The sequence below is a fragment of the Pongo pygmaeus genome, chromosome 22 (assembly GCF_028885625.2).
Source record: "Pongo pygmaeus isolate AG05252 chromosome 22, NHGRI_mPonPyg2-v2.0_pri, whole genome shotgun sequence".
Lineage (NCBI taxonomy): Eukaryota > Metazoa > Chordata > Mammalia > Primates > Hominidae > Pongo > Pongo pygmaeus.
Genome location: NC_072395.2, coordinates 41,564,999 through 41,578,812, shown reverse-complemented (window position 1 = coordinate 41,578,812; position 13,814 = coordinate 41,564,999). Strand labels below are relative to the sequence as shown.

At 37.5% G+C, this 13,814-nt stretch overlaps 1 protein-coding gene across 9 annotated transcripts in view; it reads left to right on the top strand.

Moving 5' to 3' along the window:
- The window catches only part of N6AMT1 (N-6 adenine-specific DNA methyltransferase 1), a 319,675-nt gene that overhangs the window by 71,995 nt on the left and 233,866 nt on the right, over positions 1–13,814 (top strand). Inside the window, exon 9 of one of the 9 annotated variants that reach the window (XR_010125291.1) lies at positions 12,480–12,586. The exons of the other annotated variants lie outside the window; for them this stretch is intronic. The gene's annotated coding sequence lies outside the window, so the exon portion shown is untranslated. The remainder of the gene's footprint in view (positions 1–12,479; positions 12,587–13,814) is intronic. 9 annotated transcript variants of the gene reach the window in all.

The window sequence follows — 13,814 nt, the reverse complement described above, 5'->3', positions numbered from 1 at the left end:
CTGATGAACATCGATGTGAAAATCCTCAATAAAATACTGGCAAACCGAATCTAGCATCACATCAAAAAGCTTATCCACCGCAATCAAGTTGGCTTCATCCTTGGGATGCAAGGCTGGTTCAACATACCAAATAAATAAATGTAATTCATCACATTAATAGAACAATGACAAAAACCACATTATTGTCTCAATAGATGCAGGAAAGGCCTTCAATAAAATTCAACACGCTTTCATGCTAAAAACTTTCAATAAACTAGGTATTGATGGAATGTATCTCAAAATAATAAGAGCTATTTATGACCAACCCACAGCCAATATCATACTAAATGGGCAAAAGCTGGAAGTTTATATCAATATTAAATAACTCTGGGAATGCCATTATACTATCATTCAATAGCATCAGATATTCAAATACTTTAAAAATGCCATTAATACCTCTGGCTAGACCACAAATACTTGATGGCTAATGCCCAGCAATTTTCGTTTCTATCTTCCTAAAAATATTTACTTCTTCTATTTTTATCTCCACATCTCTTCCTAAATGTTTTCAATAGTCATGTGGATCCATAAGACATCTGGACCTTAGGATTTTTCCACCATTCTGATGAACCACATTATTAAAAACCACTACTAACCTTTTAAGGGGAGAAAGTTTTAAAGAACAGATGAATTTTATTTTAGATATGTGGTGTCTGAATGGCTAAGCAATATGTTCATAGGAACATTAAGCAACCAGTTGGAGATGTGGTAGAAAATTTTTCAAGCTCCATCTTACTGTTCCATTTATTCATGAAAATCCTGCTATATAATTGGCATCATATTATGTAGCAAAGATACAAAGCTTGGCAATGTACCTACAACCCAGTGAGAGAGTCAGACACATGAATATTCAGACACATACAGAATTATTGTAAAACTGGTATGTTCAAAGGGTAGGGGAGGATGAGTGGGAGTAGTGAGGATAAGCTACTCCCAAATCTATCTGCTCTGTGGATTCTCTTTGGATTGGAATATGCCAAAGTATGTTAAATATGAATGTTAAGATCATTATTCTTAATAAGAATGTTAAATGTATATCAGCCTTCTTGGCTTTCTTTCTTTTCTTTCTTTCCCTCCCTCTCCCTCCCTCCCTCCCTGCCTCCCTCCCTCTGTCCCTTCTTCCTCCCTTCCTTCTCTCTCTGTTTCTCCTTCCTTCCTTCCTTCCTCCCTTCCTTCCTTCCTTTCTCCTTCCTGCCTTCCTTCCTTCTTTCCTCCCCTCTCCTCCCCTCCCCTCGCCCCCTTCCTTCCCCTCCCCTCCCCTCTTCTCCCCTTCCCTTTCTTCTTCTTTCTTTCTTTCTTTCTTTCTTTCTCTTTCTTTCCTCTTTCTCTGTTTATCTCTTTCCCTCTTTCTCTCTTTAGAGATGAGATCTCAATTTATTGCCTAATCTTGAATTCCTGGTCTCAAGAAAGCCTCCTGCCTTGGCCTCCTAAAGTGCTGGGATTACAGGCATGAGCCATTGTGCCTGGCCTATGTCTGGATTTTCTGTACATAGTTGGTTTTCTGTGCATAGGCTGGTTCACTGAAACACTGTTCAGTGTGTATTGCACAACTTAGCCTTTTCATGTTAGGGACTTAATCTTTGGCTTAGTGAAAGTCTCGCCACATGATTCCTTCTCCATCTTTGAACCTGCAATAATGCATACACTGTTATTCAAACTCTGGAAAAGTAGCCCTTTGGAAGATCAGATGTGGAGGATGCTAGTTTCCACTGGGGAGCAGACATGCTTATAAGAAGGACTGGCAGAATACAGAATGCAAAAGGAAGAAGACTGAACTGAGCCTCTGAAGGGAAATCACCACAGTGAGAATACTGTGGAAGAACGAGTATTTTTGGGGAGTGGTTTTGGCTATGGGTTATGAGGTAAAGAAAGATGTGCTCGATATTGTCTATTAGTTTTCAGCAATATCCTTGCCAGTCTAAGTCCCACCCTACATTGTAGGGCTGGAATACTAAAAATTACATTCCCAGTTTACCTCATCAGCAAGATCCAGTTTAGATTATCCCAATGTGAGGCACATGTGTGAATCTGGAAAAACAGAAAAGGAAGGCCACTGATCTTTGGTTGCACCAGCAGGCAGGTGACAGAAGTGAGGTTTGGAAATGATTGCTGGGTGAGCTCCTGAGAGTCAGCCCCTCTGGTACTAGTGGATATTTCCTTAAATTCATGCCCTTTTTGATTTATTGACTGTAAATGAAAGCTTCCGTGACTGTTGCTCTCGCAGTCCTTTTAACAGTTTTGTAAGTCCCTGAGTCCTTCTATTAAATTATTACTGGTTGAATTACCTAGAGTGGCTTCAGTTTTCCTGATGGAAAGCTGAGTGACCAAATGGAAATGACTGCTTCTTGAATGGGTGGGAAAAATTTGTGTCCTATTGGGGAGACCTAATCTAGCACTATACCAGAGATAGTTTCCCCAAGAGCTAAAGACATGGATACTGCTTAATGGAGAGAAGCACATTTCTGGCAGAGCAGTATATTAGCACTGGGCTGAGGGAATCTACGGATACTCCATGGCCATGGTGGCTCCAGGCATTCAGACTAGTATGGTTTTGTTTTATACCATTTCAATAGCCTTGTAGACCATGACATTATATAGAAGAGTAAGGCAATGAGAGAATACAAGGAAATTTGTGCCCAGAAATGAATAACCTTACAAGGATTGGATCAACTGCTACTCATTCCTTGAAGCATTTGCTTGTGTATTTTAAAGGTGATACTCCCTTTGGATGGCATTCAAGATAGATACAACTGTCTATGAATTCTACTCTGTAATTAATATATTTATTATGAATTTTTAGCACTATATATCAAAGCCATTTTAAAAAGCATTAGAATGCAAGATTTTTTTTGTCTTGGAAAATTTCATCAACATAGCAGAAATTGCTTCTTCATTTCTGAATGTTAACTATGTATCAGCCTTATATTAAGTCATTCTTACAGGATTTGACATGGGAACTTCCAGCTGTTGCGTTTTAAATGAAGTTAGTAGCCTGTCTTGAAGAACATAAATTATTTATTTGGCTTTGCAAAAGCACTGGTATGGGAAAACTGTTCAGCTCTTACATGAACTGTTAGCCGTACAAGTATTTATACCTATTATCTCCTCTCAGAGCTCAAGCTTTCTTTGGCTATGGTCTAGTTGGAAGATTTCCTCTTGTAATTCTTCACTACTTAAAAACCTTTACATAAGTAGACCATAAAATCCAAACTCAGTAGCTGATCATTTGAGACCTTCTGTTATTATGTTACTGATACATAACAGTATGATTTGTTCTCTGCCTCTATATTTGGAACTTGTTTTGTTAATTTCTCCCTCTACCTGTGCTTACTTTATGCCTGTATCTTTCCTACCACTAATTTGACTGTCTAAAATTTCTTCAAAGGCTAGCTTAGATATCTTGATCTCCAAAAGTTTTCTTCAGTTCATACTACTAATCAGCAGTCCCTCTCATTATTTGAAATTATGATGAATATGTCACCTCTATAGAGCAATTGTGAATTTTTCTAGCACAGTTCATTAAAGACAAAATTTTATTTTGCTTTATTGCCACTCTTTATGCACAAACTAGCAAAAGTAAAATTTGATGACTGAAATGACAGTTTTAATCTGTTGTTCTTGAGTGCTTTGAAAAATGAGTTATCTTGATGAACATTAATAATACCATTCTCAATTAAAACTATTAAATTTGAATAAGTTGAAATGCATTTTGTTAAATACTAATATAAAGAGCAGACAGAAAAAAGTAAAATTGTCTTTATTAGCAAATGACATGGTTGTTTACATAAATAATTCTAAGAGATCTACAACCACTAGAACTCATAAGTGAATTTAGCAAAATCACGGTATACAAGGTTAATGTAAAAGATCAATTTTATTTCATATACTAGCAGTACGTAATTGAAAAATGAAATAAAAACAACTGCATTTATAATAACATAAAAATATAATGTACTATAAGCTCTCTACACTGAAAACTACAAACCAATGCCAAGGGAAATTAAACAAGACCCAAATAAAAGGAGATATACCATGTTCATGGATTGAAACATTCAATATTGTTGAGATGTTATTTCTCATCAAATTGATCTACTGATTCAATGCAATCCTCATCATGTTTCCAGTAGGCTTTTTTTTTTGGAAGGGTAGAATTTGACAAAGTAATTAAAAAATATATGGAAATGCAAGCAATCTGGAACATTTCAAAAATATTGGAAAAGAAGAACAAAGTTGGATGAATTACATTACATTACCTGACTTCAAGACTTACTATAAAGTTGTAGTAAACAAGGTAATGTGGTCCTGAAGTGAGGTTTGAAAATCAAACATCACTGGAACAGTACTCCTCATGGGAGTTTTTGTTGAGATGTTTGCCCTTGTCCCTGTCCATGCAGCCCAATTTAGATTCTGCCCTTTTGTTGGGGCCCATGACTTCTCTGCTCTCATCATCTTCCTTGTGTCTCCTCTTTCATCTTGGGGGCAATCTTGTTTCAAGGTTTTGGGGGAGGCACTGTACTCTCTTCAAGCCATTTGCTCTAGCTCTCTGTTTCTCTCAAACATTCTTTATAAACCCAAACATTTCTTAGCATCCCAGAAAGACCCAGCTGATGGAAATTCATTCTAGAAGACTCTTTCACATCACCTCCTGTAATTAAGAACACAGAAAAACTGGCTGAGTGGGAAAATGGAGGGGATGGACAGGAAAAAAGTTAATCATTAGTTTTCCTGAATTTTCACAGGTATTAGTTTTACAGGATTTATCTGGTCAGGATATTTCTTCTTTCTCTTCTAGTATAGCAGTGGTATGCTATCCAGATATTTTTTCTGAACCAAGGTACTTATTACCTTAGCTGCTGAAAAATTTGGAGGCTGATGGCTCTCCACTAAGGACTCTCTCCAGGAATTGCTCTCTGCCAAAAAGAACCATGTCAGCCAAGGCTACATTCCCTTATCAGGGATGACCTGCACTCACTAACTGGAGTGGGGGTAAAGATGACTCAAGATAGGGGCCCTCACAGATCCAGAGTTCTTTGTAGGATGAACTGAGGTCTCTCTGGTGACTGCATTGCAGTTCAGCTTCTCCCTGTGTCTATGGATGTTGATTCTGAGGGCAACCCCTGATAACAATTCTGCATGCTAATCTCCACCTCAGAGTGTGTCTCCCAGGAAACTGACCTGGACGTAGAATTTAGAGGACACACAGATGGATTGGATATGGTGGGTAGGCAGGAAGGAATTAGGATGACTTCCGGGTTTTTCTTTAAATAACTTAGTAGATGGTGATGTCTTTATTTAGATGCAGTAGACTAGGGGAAGTATGGGCAGGCAATGAATTCAAAGTCCTGCTTTGGTTGTGCTAATTTTGAGATGCTATTAGGCAAGAGAAGCTACCTATAGGGTGGTTGCAGATTTGATTCTGGAGCTCAGGAAGTGGTAATGACAGTAGATAATACCTTTGGAAGTCATATGATATAAATGGCGTTTAAAGTCCTGTGCTGAATAAATTCACTTAAGCAGGAACCTCAGTTTAGTTCTGCCTGCCTCTGACACTTTCCAGCTGAAAGTACCTTCAAGGGCTCTGTATTTGTTTCCTAGAGCTGCCATAAAGAAGTGCCACAAACTGAGTTGGTTAAGAACAGCAGAAATTTAGTCTCACAGTTATAGAGGCTAGAGGTCTGAAATCAAGGGATTAGTAAGGCCATGGTCACTCTGAAGCATCTGGGGAGCATCCTTCCTTGTCCTTTCCTAGCTTTTGGTGAACCCAGGCATTCTTTGATGTGTGGCAGCATAATTTGAATCTCTTCTTCCATTTTCATTCGTCCATCTTCTCCCTGGATGTCTCTTCACATAACCTTTTCTCTCTGCATGTCTATGTCTGTCCCATTTTCCCTTTTTAATTTTATTTTCTTGTCTTTTGCAGACCAGGAAAGATGCACCAGCCAGGCAGTCCAGCCTCTGTGGGACTGCCCAATACCTCCTTTTTACAAGTCCACCAGTCATATTGGATTAGAATTCATTCATGACCTCATCTTAACTAATTTCATCTATAATTACCCTATTTCTAAATAAGGTGGCATTCTGAGTTACTGGAGGTTAGGACTTCAACATATTTTTTTTTGAGAGAACACAGTTTAACCCGTATCAGGTTCATACAAGGATTTTCTACCAAGTTTACTGAGTTAAAAGAATATCCTTAAGTTACAGTCATGTTACATATGGCATATGACATTTTACATGAACCAGCATATTAAATTCATTAAACTATTGCTTTGTAGATTTATTCTGAATAACTAAAAGCCCACAATTCCATAATTATCTATCGTAACAACATTTCCCTTAGAAAGTAGGTGCAGAACACTTCAGAGGCATCACAGGCTGATCAGGCAGTCATGTGGGGGCACTGGACACGTAATTCCTGGAAAACACACTCAGATTCCATGAATACGGTACTTTACCAAATTTGTATATAATAGTTGAACAGCTGACTCATGTTTCTGGATTTTTGGAAAACAGACACTATGCCATGGGACATACTGATGAGTGTACTCAAAAACAAACAAGGGAAAAGAAATCACAAAACTGCTGAAAAATCAGAGTAGGCAGAAACACTATGTACTGGCTGAGTTTTTGGACAATCTCAATTTCAACTTTCCGTCAAGGTTTTGCTTGTTTCAGTGTTACATCATTTTTCACAGTTGTAGACTTTTAAAACATGTAGCACCTATAAATACATTAGTTTCAGAGAAAAGAAAGCGGAACTTTTAAATAAAACAATGTAAAGTCGTACAGAAGCATCTACCCAGCCGAAAGAATCAGGGATTCAAAGTCAGAGACTTTTAAAGCATGTAGCACCTATAAATACACTAGTTTCAGAGAAAAAAAAGCAGAGCTTTTAAATAAAACAATGTAAAGTCGTACAGAAGCATCTACCCAGTTGAAAGAATCAGGGATTCAAAACATACCCTGAGACTGCTTTGTTTGAGAAGCTACTGAGCTGACGGCAGCCTCCAAATTTCTGACAAGTTGTGTCAATTAGGAATAGCTTGTTGTAATTCCCAAACATTTTGGTTTCAATCCACTCTTTTTACTTTATAGAAGTATGGTTTGAGACAATTAGAAAATAGGATATGATTCTCATTAGTTTGTCTTCCTGCTCAAGTTGCAATGCAAAATTTTATCATATAATAACCAATAATGTAATTCAAGAGCCTATATGGTGCTGGATTTTATGGGCGGGTGGTGGGAGGGAAAACAGGCAGTAAGAAGCTATAACTGCTATAGATGGGGAACTGAAGCCACTATTCCAGTCATAGAGTGCAAATGGAGTTTTACTGGGATGTGGCATGGCCCAGTGATAAAGTCAGCTTTAGAGCCAACCCACTTGAGATTGAATATCCAGCTCTCCGTGTGTCATCTGGGTGCCCTGATAAATTGTTTAATTCTCACAGTTTCCTTGCTTCTGCAAGACAGAAACAGGGAAAATAATTTTACAACATCATAATGAAGAGTACATTTTGTTAAAACACAGATTCCTGGGCCCCAACCTAGCCCAACTGAATCAGAATTTTCAGGGGTGGGGCCTGGTAAGCTGTATATTTAATGACAACCCAGGTTTCTGTAGATTTAAGAAACTCTCAGGGTACTTTGAGAAACATGAATTACAAACAGTAAGTAAAGTGTCTAGAATAGGGTATGTAGCATACTTGTCACTCAACGAACGCTGGTTTTCCTCCCAGCCCTTTCCATATTGTGTGTGCAGGAATGAAAGAAATGTGCACATGCCAGGTGGTCCATCTAATGTTAGATTATCAAGTGTTCTGAGTGATGAAGCTTTTGGATAGGACTTTGGTTTATGATCCATCAGCCTACCAAGTGCCATTGTCTCTTTACCACAGGGTAGATCCTTTTAGGGGCATATGTATTACCTTTAAAAATGATTTCAATGTTTATTTATTATTTTATTTTATTTTTAAGTTATATTTAGAGATGGGATCTCCCTGTGTTGCCCAGGCTGGTCTTGAACTCCTGGGCTCAAACGATCCTCTTGCTTCAGCCTCCCAAAGTGCTGAGATTACAGGCGTGAGCCACTGTGCCCGGCCTCAACATTTAATTATATGAGATATTCAAACCTATTGCTGGAATTTTTCTGTTGACAGCTAAAAAGAAAATCTGGCTGTTCTTATCTTTATTTTGAATTACAAAATGTTCAAGTCTTGTTTTGCATTTTTTGAAGTAATGGAGCAACTGTAGATAAACATAAGCAGTACCAAAGTCACAGATAGTAACTCTTGGGCTAGTTGGAACAGCACAGAAAATCAAGTAAATTTGTCTGAACTTCCTGATTCTAGAAGAGATGGGAAAAAAGCTTTTTCATATGAAGATAGCCTTTATCTTTTCGAGATAAAGCTAATAAATACCATATGTTAATTGAACAAGATTATTTAGAATGTTGGCTTCATTTTTTAGACACTGATAGAGTACTTGTGCTTCATTTCTTCATTCCAAAACAATTGTCAGTATGAATTTCCTAAGGAATATGCTACAGTCATTTTGGAAGAAATTCTATTAGCAGTACAATGTTGATAACTGCAACTGTAACAAGGACAGAAATTATTTGTGAGTATGCATAACTCGTTGCCCTTCTCTTGCCCATGAAAGACAATTCTGGCATTGCTCTGAAGTTCTGCCTCCCCCAACCCAACCCTTATAATTCAGACAATTACTCTAATTGGGGTACCCAAGAAATAGAAATGGATGATTCACATTTGAATAAGTGAGAAGAGGGAAGAGTAATAGAGGTAGAAAGAAATGAGGTAAGGAACAGAAAACCTATGTGGGTGAAGGTGGGGTATAAACAGGAGGAGAGAGTTTTGGGAAGCAGCTACTATTAATAGCTTTATGGAGGAACCTAATAGAGGTAGTGATGAGACAGAATTTAAAATGTGTTTTTCTGGGCATTAAGAATATATTTCCTTCTTTGGCATTTTCTTAAGAAGCTGAAAAAGAAAACCTTGGAAGTTTCTTTCAGTACTTTCTGGCTGCTAAGCTGTGATTCTTTGACTATAGCAGTAGACTGAGATTGGACCACATTGGACTCCAGGCTTTATTTGGGTTTCACAATTTAATTGAGTGCAGTAAAATAAAAACTTATTATTTCAAAAAACTGACTATGTATACAAAGTCCATTTCTTAAGATTCTATTATTTTGCATGATCACAAATTTGTGATCAAAGATGGTTAGTCTCCAAAGCTTGAGATTTTAGGATGTGTATGTTAATCCCTTGGGATCAACACCCATATATATTCAGGCTAATTGCTTAGGAACCAACAGAACATGAAGTGTATGTGAAATCGAGGGAAATGATTTTTTCCAAGACTTCTGCTGCCTGGGTTTTTGAGAAGCCAGTTGCTTCCCTTTGGGAATGACATTAGTATTCTGAATTTTATATTCTAATGAGTACGGTTGTGTGCAACCAGGGCTAACTTCACAGGTGCCCGACCCATTCTTAGAAGGGCCCCAGTTATTGGTTTAATGCTCTGCTGCTGCCATCTTGAAGTTCTTAAAAAGTTTATAACAAGAGGCCTCATATTTTAATTTTCTCAGAGTCCCACAACTTACGTAGATGATCTAGTGTATAAATGATATAAACAAACATCTACTCCAAATCCTTTATTGATCATTCATAAGACTCATTTATTCATTTTTAAGTTAAAATTGTTTTGAATAGATAATGCATTCACCTGGTTCAAAATGCTAAAATTATTAAAAGGTTGACAAGAAAATATATTTGTCATTTCTTTTTTAATTATTTATTTATTTATTTTTGAGACAGAGTCTCACTCTGTCACCCAGGCTGGAGTGCAGTGATGTGATCTCAGCTCACTGCAACCTCCTTTTCCTGGGTTCAAGTGATTCCCCTGCCTCTGCCTCCCAAGTAGCTGGGACTACAGGCTCACGCCACTATGCCCAGCTAATTTTTGTATTTTTTTTTAGTAGAGACGGGGTTTCACTATTTTGGCCAGGCTGGTCTTGAACTCCTGACCTCAAGAAATCCACCCACCTTGGCCTCCCAAAGTGCTGAGATTACAGGCCTGAGCCACCACACCTGGCCTATCTGCCATTTCTGTTCCCCATTCCAGCTCCCTCTCTATGTAACTGGTATTATTAGTTTTTTATGTTGTATCCTTCCAGAATTTCTTTATGCATAGAGAAGAAATATGAATGTAGAGACTTATTTCTCTTCCTTTTATTTTAAACAGAGGGTAACATACAACACACGCTGTTCTGTATTTAATTTTTCCACTTAATATTTCTTGGAGATCTTACAGGTATGTCTGTACATAAGAAACTTCTTCTTACTTTTTTACAAGCTGTATAGAAAGTCATTGTACCAATAACTCATTATGTTTTTAACTGGTCCCTATTGCCAGGCACTTGCTTATGTATTCCTACTCTTTTGCTATTATAAACAAGGCTGAAATGAGTAACTTTGTACACTCATCATTTTGCTCACGCATTTATACAGGATACATTCTCCAAAGTAGAATTGCTTAGCCAAAGCTTATATATATATGTAATTTCAATAGATATGCCAAATTGGCCCCCAAAGATAAGTTAATTTATACCAATGATGTGTGAGAGCCTCTGTTTCCCCACAGCTCACCAAATAGTGAGTTTCCAAATTTTTGGATTCTTTTTTTATTAATCCAACAGTGATGTTCTAATTTGCCTTTCTCTTCTTACAAGTGTTATTGAACATTCTTTCATATGTTTCATAGCTATTTGTTTAAATCATTTGAAATTGCCAATTTTCAAACATTTTTAAAAATCAGTTTCATATGATTTAACCTAATCTTATACTTTTTTTCTCTAAACTGTCTGTTTATTTCCTTTGCTATATTGTGTTGGTCTTTTTCTTGTTGATTTCTAGGTGATCTTTGTGTATCAGGGAGAGTAGCCTTTTGTGATATAAATTTCAAATATATTTTTTCAAATTTTCATATTGATTGGCTTTTAATGTTTCTGTCCATGAAGAAGTTTGTCATCAAATTATCGTTTTTTCTTTTTTCATTTATGTATTTTGAATTATGGCTAGAAAGATCTTCCCTAGTCCAAAATTATAATTTATTTTTACAACTCCAAGATTATAAAGAAGTTATCCCTTTTTAAAAAAGATATTTATAGTTTTATTTTTTACTATAAAATATTCGATCCATTTGTAATTTGTCCTGGTATAAAATGTGAGGTATGAATCCAATTTTATTTTATTCTTTCTAGTTGGCTCCCAGTTGTCCCCAAACCATTTATTGAGTAGCACCTTCCCCCCATGGGTTTGATATGCCACCTTTGTCATATGCTAAATCCCTGTCAACATGCCTCTCTGTGCATTTGGTTAATAAATGTTTAGAGGATACCTCATATACTCAGAATGCTTTGACAAAGCTGGCCTGAGGCACAAGTATGAAGCTGGTGCCCTGTTTCTTCCACAGTGTGTTCTTTTCCTCTTTCCTGGTATCTGTCCTAACCCTAGTACCCTGTCCTGACCCGTAAACCTCTGTCTGTTCACCCTTTCTCCCTACCGTTCTCACAATGCTGCTTCATTTTTATTAGGAAGAGGCTGTATGAGATGAGTAAAAAGGCTACTTAGTCAATGATGGGCCCACAGGTCATTTTATTTAGGAGACCATTTATTCTGCTTTTCTTTTGGCTACTTTTGAAGGCTGAGATTGTTACTGAATAACATGAGCTACTTGAAATCAATGAAAATTGGCCTTTTCTAAAAGAGTATTAATCCAGGAATTGACATTATTACTCTATATGTTGAAAAACAGCTCCTTTTAAAAAATACAGGCATTGTTTGATACTTTATCAATCTTGTGAGGTCTCAACAATCCTCCACTACATACACACATATACATAGATTTACGGATATATACACACATAGGCATACACATGCACACATATATATTTACATACACACAGATACATCTATACACATAAAACATACGTATGATAAATATATATACATTTATATATAATGTGTATAAGCATATATATGTATATGCATTTACAATTACGCTTTTAATATAATGGGTACAGATCAGGACCTGCCAAATGCAGGGAAACATAGGGTGTGATCTGAAAGGGTCCTGAACACAGAGCTTACACATCCTCTCCTCAATTCCACTACATTAAAAAAAAAAAAAGATTACATTAAGGCATTGTTTTAACTGGATTTCTTAGTGGTTGGGTTGGTTTTTCTGTTACAACATGAAGCAATCCAAGATTGTGTAGTGCGAGAATTTCACATGTACGTAAGCATGAGATGAGTCTGTCTGGTGTTTAAGCACCACTGCTTTAAAACAAAGGGGCCCACTTGAAGGCAAGAGACAGCTAACTCAATCATGGTGACAGTGTTTTGATTTCCCAACCAATGTAGGTCTGGACTGATGGGTACAGCCATTAGGAGTTTCCCTGTCTTGGAAAGCACGATTGCACGTAAACTGCAGCATCACGTGCATAAAACAGGATTGCCAAAGCTACAATGTGAGTTTCAAAGTGTATACTGCTAGACTTGAGTGTTCTTGGAAAATGCTTTTACTTGTAGACATAAAAAATGGGTATCTGGTTATGTACTTGAAGCTGGGTCCTCTCATCACTGAACTACACAAAAAACAAAACCATAAAAGAAGATTCCAAATTTGGGCATGCCAAACATTTTACCTGATCAAAAATATGGATAGTTTTGCATAAATAAAGATACAGATAGAAGAATGAGAGGATAAGTTAAAAATAATATTTTGTATTCACATTGGGAAAAATAGGGAGCATTTTTGAAAATCTCATAGGGCTTTCCAAACCTTCAGGAGTTAAGCACTAATATGGTTGATGAAATCCTTCAGAGGGTTTAGAATTGTGATTTTATAGGAGGAAACCAAGTTTAGTGCTTTGGCTTTCACAGTCATTTGAAAACTGTGAGCTCTTTGTCTACAAAGTTTTCTCAATGAGATGATGAGGAGAGGACAATGTTGAAACAGATGAATGCAGACTCACTCTGGGTGAAGACGGTTTGAGTCTTGGAACCTGATAGGGTTTGGCTGTGTCCCCCACCCAAATCTCGTCTTGAATTATAGCTCCCACAGTTCCTACATGTTGTGGGAGGGACCTGGTGGGAGGTAATCAAATCATGGGGGCGGATCTTTCCTGTGCTGTTCTCATGATAGGGAATAAGTCTCATGAGATCTGATGATTTTAAAAAGGGAAGTTTCCCTGCACAAGCTCTCTTCTCTTGTTTGCCACCGTGTGAGACATGGCTTTTACCTTCCTGCATGATTGTGAGGCCTCCCCAGCCATTTGGAACTATAAGTCCATTAAACCTCTTTCTTCTGTAAGTTGTGCAGTCTTGGGTATGTGTTTATCAGCAGCATAAAAATGGACTAATACAGAACCCAAATTGTTGATCATGCCACCAGCCCTGGCAATCCTAGGGAGGTGCTGTGGAATTTGGAAATCTCTGTTGTGTGCACAGTGCCGTTGGAAAACCACCAGTTCAGTGTCAGTTTACATTCTTAGGACAGCACTCAAATTAGGATTCCAGCAGGTTGAAAGAGCATCCTGAAAGATCCTTAGGAAGGCACAGACATCTCAAATTACTGGTGAGGGATAGGGATGCCTTTTGCTGCAGGAGATGTAACTGCCCTAAGGCCGCACACATCTCTAGCTGTAAGAGTAGTGGCAATGAGCAATGCATGGAGATTTGTGTCCTTAGCACACT